Genomic DNA, 12566 nt, shown 5'->3' with positions numbered 1-12566 from the left:
GGGGGGGGGGGGGGGGGATCCGCGCCCCAACTTCTGGCGGGGCGGTCCCCGCGGCCGGGGCGAGCGGCGCTGGCTTTGTTTGCGCCCCGCTTGGCGATAACCTTTTCCCTTCCCGCGGGGATGCGGCCGCCGGGGAGCAGCCCCCCCCGGGGGGGAACCCCCACCCGCTCCCCCCGCCGGTGCCCCATCCCCTGTGGGGCGGGGACCGAAATGCAGCGGGAGGGGGAAAATATGTGTGTGTATGTATGTATATATATAGGTGTATAAACATCTTTAGAAATGGAAAGCGGCAGCATGGCATGGGAGGGGGAATGTGGTAGCGCACCCCCCAGCGCTTGGCCGGCGGTGGGGTGGGGGAAACGGTCCCTCTCCGCAGGGGCGCAGCCGCCTTCCCGCACAATGGAGGGCCCCCGGCGCGGCTGGAGAAGGAGGAGGAGGAGGAGGAGGAGGAGGAGGAGGCGGCAGGTCTCCGGCTCGGCTGCAGCAGCTGCTCCTGCTGCTGCAGTGCCGCAAACCCCGCACCGCCCCCGCACCGCGGGGCAGCGCCCCCGCCGAGGGTGCGCGTTGCCGCGTCCGGCGGGGAGGCAAAAGGGGGAGGGGGCGAGCCCCGCGGAGCCCTCAGTGCGGGCTCCGCGGCTGCGGGGCGGGGGGCTCCTCTCCGCCGCCTGGCTAATCCCCCGCGCGTTTTGGGCGGGCGGGAGGGAGGGTTACCCGCAAAGGGCTCTCTCCCTGCAGGGTGGGCAGCGGGAGGGTTGCCGCACCTGAGTGTGAAGGTATTTAAAACAAACAAACAAACAAACAAACAAAAAGAATACAGAGGGAGAAATGCAAAATACTTAGTTGCATCCTATTTTGTGCATACATAAGGTTAACTTTGCCATGATTGGTACCCATTTTTTTCTTTTGTAAGTGTTGTAGCTGATTTTTCTTCTACATGTTACTGGGATGTGTTAAGGTTAATTAATGATCAGTGACTCAATAATGGATTTTAAAGGGTTTACAATGTCTTCCATTTTAATTTTACTTGCTCATATTTCACATTTTAGTTACAAAAAGGAAATCTTTAAAATTTCTGATTATTCTGAGTACACTGAAGAACTCTAGAGGATTTGCGGGGGGGGGGGAACATGTTTTGTGACACCTGTGTTTCACAGATACGTGGTTAGAAGAGACAGTTCTCTAATCCTAGACCATAGATATCTCCAATCCTTCTGCTGTGGATACGTGTTGAGGCTCAACTGATAGGCAGGAACTGGTATTTGAGAAGGCTTCTTATTAAACTGAAGTTCATACTCTTCAATAAAGGAAAAAGAAGCCTTTGTTGGATGCAGCTTATAGACAAAACAGGTTAAGAATGTCCTGTTATATTATGGAGTAAAAAGACTAATCTCCAAACATCATGTCTGACTTCTTTTTTTGTGTGTGTGTTTTCTTTTCTTTATACATCTTAAATCTGCCTGCATGCATGTTTTCTAATTACATCTTATGCTGCTCTAAGTTCCAGGGCATTACACTGGCATAAACAGGCTATAAGAGTGTGGCAAGAGACCTGGCTTTTGGTGATTAGGGACAAGGAAGGAAGGCAGAAAGCTAATAAAATTATTCTAGTGCTTCTCAGAGTAGTTCATTGCTTTTCAGTCTTTCAGCAAACACCGCCAAACTTCTGCAAATTGCATAGCAATTGTGTCCCAAGCCCCTACAATAACAGATTCCTGCAAGCATTTTTGGTACCATGACTGACGCTTGCCCAGAAGCTGCACTGATTTCTGTAAGAATCATCATAAAAACAAAAGGATGCCATTGTGGCAGTGTGAAACAGCTCGGTTGGTTTTGATTGACTGTTTAGTCTGTGAGAAGAAATTTCACTCCTTACATTTTGCTTTCCTTGGTAATAATGAATCCTCAGTATTGAATATTGCCCAGTTGAATATTGGAGAAATGGGGACTAAGACAATTTTGTAACGAGGTATCTGCAAGTGTCTTCACCAAGGCATAAACAAAAGGTTTATTAGACATAGTCTGCCAATAGGTTTTTTAAGAGAACTGAACTCTTAACAAGAGGGAAGGTTATTTGAGTTCTGTGTTTTCCTTTGTTGATGTTATTCCTGTATTTTATCTTTTTTTTTTTTTTTTTTTTCCACTTTGTGGACTTTTCAAATTTTCTTTTGCTGTAACTGGATTTGGACCACAATAGGCAACAAAATCCACATCGACAGTATATGTACGAAGTGTTTCTTCAAGTAACTTTTCAACCTATGTGTGCATCTGAACTTCGGCCTCAGCAATAGAAGCAAGTGTGTTAGTCACAGACTCAGATTTTTTGTTTTGGAAACAATGGGAAATCACAATGTATACGGATGAGCAAGTGCAATATACTTTCCTTTCCTGTGTGAATTATTAAATAGAACTGAGCATGGAGAAGTCTCTTCTTCCATCAGAGATTCCCTGACTTGTTTGTTGTGGCATATGCCTAGGTATAAATTTAGCAAACTTACTAGTTCAACAGGTAAGTGTGTAATAATAAAAAAAAAAAAAAAAAAGGTGAGGAAGGGAGGGTTGTTTTATGTTTTCTTGACCTTTTATGTGAGAGAAATTCCATGGACCGTAATCCTCTTGGGGTGGAATCGGCAAAGGAGTCCTTTAGACCAAAACATGAAAATTATTGGGTAACTGAATTTATTTGCCCAAATATTTTGGGCAAGTTTACACTTGCCCTTTAAAGTGTGTTCTTTGTCCTCAGAAACATCTAGCAATCTCATGTTGCTTTGCTTAGAGCCAGACCTGGACTCCCAGGTAGCAGGTGACAGAAGTTACCTGTTAGTCCATCAGGGGCTACAAAGCAGTACTTGAAAGAAATGAAGAATTAAATGAAGTGGGCTTAAACGTTACTTTTTCCACCTGTATATCTTCTCCAGATAGCCCCTTCTGTGGCTTAAAATGCAAATTATCATATTTTTAAAAACACATAGTATATGTCTTTATATGATTCTGTATGTCCTTGTTACTTTCCTAGATACATTTTTGTTAACATACAAGATCAGGAACTTTAAATACTTTTATCAGTTTGGTTGAGGAAAATACTAGAATAACTGCATTCAAGACTATTTTTTTTTGGCAACATTATTTGTGAACACTTTATTTTTATATATATTAGTCAAGCACTATGGAATTATAGGTTCAGCACTTGGTTCTAGTTTCAGGAGGAGCTTGTGGTCTAATGGTTTTTCCATCTGTTTCTGTGTTCCATAATACTATAACTCAACATATTTGAGTGGAATTGTACACCAATTTGCCTATATTACAGGGAAAATGGCCTCTTCAAGAAAAGCTTGGACAACTTCAAAATTCTAGGCTCAAAGTGATACATCACACACTACAAATATGAAAAGAAACAGTCTATGTTCTCCTCTGCAACTGTAATATGATAGCACTTTAAAAAAAAAGCTGCTGAAAGGACAGAGAAAATGCATAACCCTGTAACCCTGAAAGAGTTGTAAGGCCAGTATACATACCTTGAGCATATAAGTTAAACATGCAGCAGAGCACCATAAGCTTTCTGAAGACTCAATTAATCCTTACCCAGCAAAATGAAATATTTCCTCCAATCTGCAAGAGACTTAACAGGTATCCTGTGTTTTACCAGTAATATTCTGTCTAAATTGTTCAGTCCGTAAATCTTTCATTCCCTATCCATCTTCAAATCATTGGTCCTATCAGTTCTCTCTCACCACCATCAATTTATAGTCTGCCAAACACATCAATCCTTTGCCTCAATTAAGTCTCTCTGTCCTCTGAACTTCTCCACTCATTAATCTGTCCTTGTCTATCTTGAGGTCCTAGTGTGTACCATCCTTTTGCCATTCCTGGTCATATCTGTGTAACTTCCATAAGGCCGTGTGTTTCCAGTCCTGGATAATTTGTCCTTCTATAGCCATTTACAGGTCTGTGCTCCAGGTCTGCCAAGTCATGAGAATTTCTTATGTTTTTATATAGTAAGTTTATTTCCCCAGGTGTCTTTTAGCTTTTTCCTCTGTCAGTAGTAAACACATAGAGTGTATTTGTCCTCTTTACCTACTCAACTCATCTCCTTAGCATAAAAAAGACATTGAGGTGCTGGAGCGGGTCCAGAGAAGGGCAACAAAGCTGGTGAGGGGTCTGGAGAGTAAGTCTTATGAGCAGAGGCTGAGGGAGCTGGGGTTGTTCAGCCTGGAAAAAAGGAGGCTGAGGGGAGACCTTCTTGCTCTCTACAACTACCTGAAAGGAAGTTCTAGAGAGGTGGGGGTCAGTCTGTTCTCCCAAGTCACAGGCAATAGGACAAGAGGAAATGGCCTCAAGTTGCACCAGGGGAGATTAAGATTGGGTATTAGGAAAAATTTTTACACTGAAAGGGTTATTAAGCATCAGAATGGTCTGCCCAGGGAAGTGGTTGAGGCACCATCCCTGGAGCTATTTAAAGACGGGTTGATGTGGTGCTTAGTGACATGGTTTAGTGATGGTTTTTTATCAGAGTTAGGTTCATGGTTGGACTAGGCAATCTTAAAGTTCCTTTCCAACCTAGACAATTATATGGCTTTGTGTAAGTTGATCCTCACATCAACAAAATGAGTGTGGCAAGAAAGAGAAAATGGCTTGTCAGGGAACAGCAGTGTGACTTGGTAGCATATTGGTTGCCCTCAACCTAGGGGAGATGTTGCAAATTCTGGTCTGATTTCTCTATAATACAGCTGGCTTCAGACTAATACCATGTGACTATAATGTTGAAAATTAATCTAAGGAGTACCATCCAGAGTCCAGAAAGTCTTATTTTCAGCCAAATGCTTGAGTTCTTGGGCCACAGACTTCTCTTACATGCTATTTTGGCCTCAAGTGGTGTCCCTTTTTCCTTGCAGCCTGACACGATAGGGATGGAAGATGTCACTTGCCCATCTTCCTTGATGCATACTTGAACCATAACATAGAATACTTTAAGTTGGGGCTGAGGAGGTATCTCTACTGGGAAGACAAGAGCCATGAGACATGAACTCCTGGCAAGCGCGTAGCTGGAACTGAGGTCTCTTACTTCCGCATGAAGTAATTCCTGCACAATATAGTATTTCTTCTTCTTCTCCTCAGTTTTTAGAAGTAAAGTAAATGCAACGATTTATATTGTAGTTCATGCTGCCTGGATCTTCACTTTGCTCAGAGTGCAAGGTTTCCTTCCAAAAAGGAGTGGCACTGACTTTGAAAGACCTTTCCTCTTGTTTCTGTATTGCTGTGCGGTTAATCTAACTTCCCTGGTTGAAGAAGTTCTGCATCATCCCCATGTCTCCAGAGAAAATTTCAAACTGGAGAGAGAAACACCTTAAGTATCAATTAGAATTTGGCTTTTTCTGTATTATTTTCTTCAATTTAGGGGAAATGATTCTGCATAAATTCTGTTGCATGCTCTGGGTTTCCCTCTCAGAGCCCCTGCTTGGGAGAAGAAACAATTGCATGGGGGGCACAAAGAGTGAACTTGAGCGTGTGTCTTTGTTACTCCCTGTAACAATAAGCCTGTTTGACTCCTAAAAATAGCATAAGGAAGAATTTGACTCATCTGGTAAACTAGAATTCAGTTGCCAACAATGGTGACTTTTCACACTAATAAGTTTGCTATAGTCGTGAATATATATTCAAAAAAACCCATATATGAATACGTAATCTAATATATCACACTTTAATGCTTCTCATATTTTATGTGCCTGTTGACCTCACACTTGATAGTCAATTAGATACTTATTTTATTTAATTTCATTGTTAGTCTAGAGCTTTTTTTTCTTTTTTTTTTTTAAAAAAAAGGGTACTGTAGAAAAGTAATGGAAAAATCTTTGTTAATGCAAGACACTGGCTGAGAACATAATGTGCTAAATTGCTGGAATCACAGCAGTACATTGCAGAAAAAAGACTTGAGGAACTTCATTATGGTCTTCATTAAGATTTCCACACTTTTAATAATTTGCTGTTAGAAAGCGCCAAAAAACTAAACATGAAAGGTAAATTGTTCTTCTAAAACAATACACATCTAAGAACAGATCACTTAACTAGAGGGTGCTGCCCTTGGCCAGTAGGGAAATCTAAACACTTGGCAGTAATGTTTGTAACTTGCCTTTGTTCCAGGAACACGAGGAGTTTAGAGTAGGATTTTACTAAGAACAGCTGGACACAAGAGTTGTAAACTCATTTTGATTACTTATAGAACTTCCTAAATTTACTAAACTTTTTTCTAACTGCAAGTGCTGCCACACCCAACTTAAACTAGAGCGAAAAAAAAATTTTACTTTCAGATATTATCACCAGTAGTAGTTGTGCTGGATAAATTATTCTGCAAGTTTATGCCTCAAGTCCACCCCAGTTGTGTCAATAATTTTATTAATGATAAATACATTTAGGGATATGACTTGAGCTCGTGTTTGAGTTTTCATAGCTGACAATTGAAAAAAAAAATCCTTTCTGTGTTAAAAATCAATCAGGAAAATTAAACAAAGTGTCTGCAGGCAGATAGGACTGCAGACAATTCTAACTGAAATATTTGAATAAAATAAAGCCAACTTCAGTCCCTAGATAAGCCCCCTGGTGCAGCTAAGTGTTTTTGGCTAATAGCCCTTCTGAATGTTTTTAAAATTAAGAAGCTGTTATTGAAAATATTGCTATTTCTTATATCATGGCATTATAATCAAGTTTGACTGCTTACGGCATCAAAGTGAAGCACTGAAAGAACTGTTTCCAATAATTTCTTTTATATTGGGTGTGCTGTATATGGATGAAAGCAAGGCACACTTTTGAACTATTTACACTGTTATGAAAATATAGGAACACTTCCTCTGAGTGAAATAGGAGAGGGATGACAGAATGGCAAGTATGGCAGAGGGAATTACAGGATCCAAATATGCTTCATCTTGCATGGAGATTTGTCACTGCAAGTTAATTTTATCTTTGCTGAAATATAAATTGGAGTAACTCATGGCCTCTGTGCATTAGTAAATCTTGTTACAGAAAACAGTCATAGTAAGGAGAGGATCAACATATGAAAAATATGTACTTAAATAATGATAAAGACTAGAAGGCAAGCAAAACCAAGAAGCGTTCCTCTTCTCTTCTGAGGGCAAGAAAAATATATTTTCCAAAATTTTACAGTCATGGTCTGTCATGGTGGAATGAAGAGTATTACATAATTTGAGTTGTCTTCAACACATTACCTAAACCAGGATTTTAATTTCCTACTTCCTGAACAATGTATAGACTACGTGGTAATTCTCTACCTTGAAGACTTATCTCAGTTGAAAAAGTTCCTAAAAAAAATATTTTAATCAAATGAACAGAGCTCTGTCCATAACATTTTAACTTGACAAATATGAAACTTTCAATCTTGAATTGCATGTATAAGGTACAAAGTTTAGCTCTGGGACATGTTTTGAGATAGTGAGTTTTTTCATCTTAAAAGTTCTGGTAACAAATACTAAAATGTGCTATGCATAAATGATTAAGAGAAGAATGGGCATTTTCATGTCTTGCCATATTTAAACAACACCTACATTGAGCCTTACTGGAGGGGGGTGTTGTGTTTCTATCAGTAACTTGTGCAATTAAAATATTTTTGCTTGTGTTTGCAGGTAAATTGCCATTTAATATGGGGGGGGGGGTTATATATAATTTCTCACATATGTACATAATATGAGCAACTATCCTGATTGTGATCTTTTTCCAATAAGTAATAATCCTCCCAAAATCTTTGCTAGGAGAAGTTTGAAATAGGTGATCTGAATGATATTGTCTGGGAGCCATAACTCCTCTCTCAATATTGTTCCTTAATGTCATGTGTGAGAGAGCTGATGTGCAACTGTGCAACTGTCCAGTCACATTTACAACATAGTTCACAACCGTATTTCTGTAAAGATTTTTTTTTAGATATTGTTAATATAAATACTGCAAACTGTTTGTCAGGAGTGGTTATCCATAAATCTGTCATTACAGTAAATCTCTTGTTAATACCTGAGGTCACAGATATGTATTTGTGTGTGAAAAGTGCCTAATTTCCCTGTAGGCTCAATTTGCTCCCGGATTTTTCCCTGATGGAAAATCTTAGCAGACACTCCTTGGTTAGTTTAGGACAAGTCATAATGCGTATGCATTTCACTCAATAAATAGCTATAAGTGCAAATACAATAATTCTCTTCTACCTATTCCCATTGATTTCATGGCAATGAAATGATTTCACTTTATGCAACTCGCAGCAGTAGTCAGCACTTTAGGAGATGAAACCAGGTGAAACTGATCTTGATCTATGTCAAGCTATGCAGAATACTGTGTAGCAAAATACATCCATTTTAGTGTGATACTTTTTGGAAGGCTACATAGTTCATAATCTACTCTTGCTAAAGTACCCTATATGCCCCGCATCGCCTGACTGACTGATGAGGCCTCAAGCTCTGTGCTAATCAGCAGAGATCAAAAGAGGCAGTGGCCTTAACCTTGCATTGATCCAGGTGGGTGATATTATTGAGAAAGTTTCAGTTTTTTCTGACAACAGGAAGCCAAGTGTGAATCCTACAGCTTTTTTGCTCATCTGCTTATCTTCAAAGATCAAGACATGCAGAAAGGGAATCTGTATACTTTAGGAATAGCGGAGCAATCCAAGTTTCTTTCATTGACCTCTATACGACTCTACGGTGCATTTCTAATCTCAGACTACTCCTGATGTCAGGAATAACCTATAATAAAGGCAACCACTAAACATTTCTTGCAGTTTGGTACAAGACAGCACTGCCCTGTTCTGCTAAGATGATCATAGATGACAGTAAAACTCTAAAACACTCTCTCAGGCCTTATTCTGACTCTAACACGTTGCTTGAGAGAATGCTTTAAACCCTCACACATTTCTAGGAAGGCAGGAAAATTTCAGCTGATGTCAGTTATTCAGATTTTCATTGATTTTTCGCTGAGATACAGTAATGAGAAGCATGAAAGTACAGGAGTACTGTGTCCAGCTTTGGAGTCCTTAACACAGAAAGGACATGGATCTGTTGGAACGGGTCCAGCGGAGGGCCACAAGGATGATCAGAGGGATGGAGCACCTCTCCTATGAGGACAGGCTGAGAAAGCTGGGGTTGTTCAGCCTGGAGAAGAAAAGGCTCTGGGGAGACCTTATAGTGGCCTTTCAATGTCTGAAGGGAGCCTACAGGAGAGCCAGAGAGAGACTCTTTGTCAGGAAGTGTAGTGACAGGGCAAGGGGTAACGGTTTTAAACTGGAAGAGAGGAGATTTAGATTAGATACTAGAAAGAAATTCTTTACAGTGAGGGTGGTGGGACACTGGAACAGATTGGCCAGGGAAGTTGTGTCTGCCCCATCCCTGGAGGTGTTCAAGGCCAGGCTGGATGGGGCTTTGAGCAACCTGGTCTAGTGGGAGGTGTCCCTGCCCATGGCAGGGGGGGCTGGAACGAGATGATCTTTAAGGCCCCTTCCAACCCATAACATTCTATGATTCTATGAAAGCCTAAATATTTAGAAAACACTAGGCAGTATAAAATCAAGCAGCACTTTTCCTGGTAGCTGGGGCTACCATAAGCATATTGACCTGACTGTCTGCATCCCATCAAGTTCAAGGCTTCCATCTTAATATCTGGGGAGCTTAATCTCTTTGGCCTAGGATAACCAGAAATTTTTCAAGCTCTACATAGAATGTCTCCATTTTTCTTGCCTGTTGGAATGTGATACAGTGAAAATTAAAGAAACTAGGGGTGTATGCTAACGCACTATGAAACTGCTTGCCTAAAGAATTAGGAACCGACATTTAACTAAATCTTCCTCTACAAATATAGCACTCCTCTTAGTTGGAGTCTTGTATAGTTTGATTACACAACACAGAGGGGATTTGTTTGGGTTAAGACTGTCTCTCAGTCATCATGGAGAAGAGTCAAATGTGATAGCTGCTAGTCAAACCTGTATAGAAGGCAGGAACATGCTACTATGCTTAGCATAGTATAGAAGTCACTTGCATGGATGCCATCACAGGCTGCCCTGAAGGGGGGACCATACATCAATCTGTCCACTGTTTCAGAGGATGAGGAGGAGAGGAATGCATGCCAGGTTCCAGCTCTTTCATAAATGTCCTCCTTTTCTGGTACAGCTATTCTCTGGCAGGTGAGATGGATAGGTTGGACTAAAGCCATGTCTCCCTGTAGCCTTGCTTGTCTGCATAAGATAAAGCTGTTCTAATGAGCCTGTTTCCTTTGTGCTGCACAGACTATGGGACTTGTCCCAACCAAAGTCACTAAAAATAGTTGCAGTAGTGAATGACCTTAATCTTTTCATTATAGTGAGTTGCCATGCAGTTATATCCGGGTGCACATATTAGAAACTCTGACATGGGGGCTTTCTAGTTCTTGAGTTGTCTTAGGGAAAAACTGAACCTTTCCAATCTCTAGCTCTGTTCTATCTCAAATATATTTTGGGGAAAAATACTGGAATTAGAAATATTAACATCTTCATACTTTACAAAGTATTCGTAATCTATAAGTTCCTAAATATGCCTGTTTTCAGATGAAGATAGTATCTTGTTGCCAAATCTTAGCAATAAGAAGCAATAACACAGAATACATGAAAAAACAGCATTGATGTGAAGCCCTTTAAAGAGAGAAAATAAGCTACAAATTCCTGCTATGTTCCAGGTAGTTTTATCCCAATGTCAAAGGAAAGCACAATCTAGAAATCTAAATATAATATGAAAGACATAATTTGTAACTAAAAACACACCACATTTTCAGGAAAAACAGAAACAAAACCAGAAAATTAAATGTTCCTCTGGTGAGATTCTTTCTTTTCAGATTTTTTTTTTGTTGTTGCTGTTTTAAAATTTTTCTGCATAAATGGACCTTCATGTTCCAGTTCAGCCCTTTCAGCTTTTTGTGACAATAGACCATCCTTTGCATTATTGTAGGTAGCAGTGGAACACTAGTTAGAAATTCAGTTCCTGAGCCTGCTCCTCCCTCTAGTGGAACAGATACTCTTCTCATGAGTAATTCTGGATAAAAGAAGTGGAAATATGAAAGCTTGGCTATCTACATTTCTTCCTATCCACAACTTCTTAAAATGGCTCAAAGACTGCTTCTGTAGGCAGCAAACAACTTAAATGCTGCTCCATCTGGACCACCTGCTGGCTAGAGCCATCGCTGGAGTGCAGGACCAAGGTGCCTGTTTTCCCCTGCTTTGCTTTTGAGAGTCCTTGCTGCTAGGGAATATTCTGGGTGTGTGACAGCTAATGGTGTGTCTGTAGTAGACATGACACCCTTCTTCAAAACTCTGCCTCAAACTCAGTAGTAGTTTTTTAATGGGTTTGTACTAATCATCTAAGGTAAAATGACTGCTGTTGAGAAGTGAAATGCCCATACCAATCCTCTTCAGTGTGTTCTGTTCCAGATTATTAAAAAAAAAAGAGGGGGGGGGGGATAAAAACTTTGTGCTATTAAAGTAAAACTAGTGAAGGAGAAAATGATGTGTAATTAAAAAAACAACAAATTAAAAAATGGCCCAGGAAATGCAATATCAAAAATTACATAATCTATCTTTCGCCGGGCCCAGAGAGTGGTGGTGAATGGAGTCAAATCCAGTTGGTGGCCGGTCACGAGTGGTGTCCCACAGGGCTCGGTACTGGGACCCATTCATTTCAACATCTTTATCAATGATCTGGACAAGGGGATCAAATGCACCCTCAGCAAATTTGCAGACGACACCAAGTTGTGTGGGAGTGTTGATCTGCTGGAGGGTAGAGAGGCTCTGCAGAGAGATCTCGACAGGCTGGATGGATGGGCTGAGACCAACGGAATGAGGTTCAACAAGGCCAAGTGCCAAGTCCTGCACTTCGGTCACAACAACCCCAGGCAGCGCTACAGGCTGGGGGCAGAGTGGCTGGAGAGCTGCCTGGCAGAAAAGGACCTGGGAGTGTTGGTCGACTGTCAGCTGAACATGAGCCAGCAGTGTGCCCAGGTGGCCAAGAAGGCCAACAGCATCCTGGCCTGTATCAAGAACAGTGTGGTGAGTAGGTCCCAAGAGGTGATTGTCCCCCTGTACTCGGCACTGGTGAGGACTCACCTCGAGTACTGTGTCCAGTTTTGGGCTCCTCACCACAAGAGGGACATTGAGGTGCTGGAGCGGGTCCAGAGAAGGGCAACGAAGCTGGTGAGGGGTCTGGAGAGTAAGTCGTATGAGGAGAGGCTGAGGGAGCTGGGGTTGTTCAGTCTGGGGAAGAGGCGACTGAGGAGAGACCTTATCGCTCTCTACAACTACCTGAAAGGAGGGTGTAGAGAGGCGGGGGTCGGTCTCTTCTCCCAAGTTACAGATGATAGGACAAGGGGTAATGGGTTCTCCAGTTGCTCCAGGGTAGGTTTAGACTGGACATTAGGAAAAAATTCTTCACAGAGAGAGTGGTAGGGCATTGGAATAGGCTGCCCAGGGAGGTGGTTGAGTCACCATCCCTGGCTGTATTTAAGAGCCGTTTAGATGTGGTGTTGGGGGATATGGTGTAGGGGAGTACTTTAGAGTAGGGTGGATGGCT

General features: G+C 41.5%; 1 protein-coding gene across 4 annotated transcripts in view; it reads left to right on the top strand.

Annotated features, from left to right (window-relative positions):
* ROBO1 (roundabout guidance receptor 1) overlaps nt 1-12566 on the top strand; it is a 736202-nt gene that overhangs the window by 568 nt on the left and 723068 nt on the right. The gene's annotated exons all lie outside the window — the stretch shown is intronic.

This window comes from Calidris pugnax, unplaced genomic scaffold, assembly GCF_001431845.1.
Source record: "Calidris pugnax isolate Ruff unplaced genomic scaffold, ASM143184v1 scaffold95, whole genome shotgun sequence".
Classification (NCBI taxonomy): domain Eukaryota; kingdom Metazoa; phylum Chordata; class Aves; order Charadriiformes; family Scolopacidae; genus Calidris; species Calidris pugnax.
Note: the sequence above shows the minus strand (reverse complement) of the source record. Positions and strands in the feature narration are given on the sequence as shown.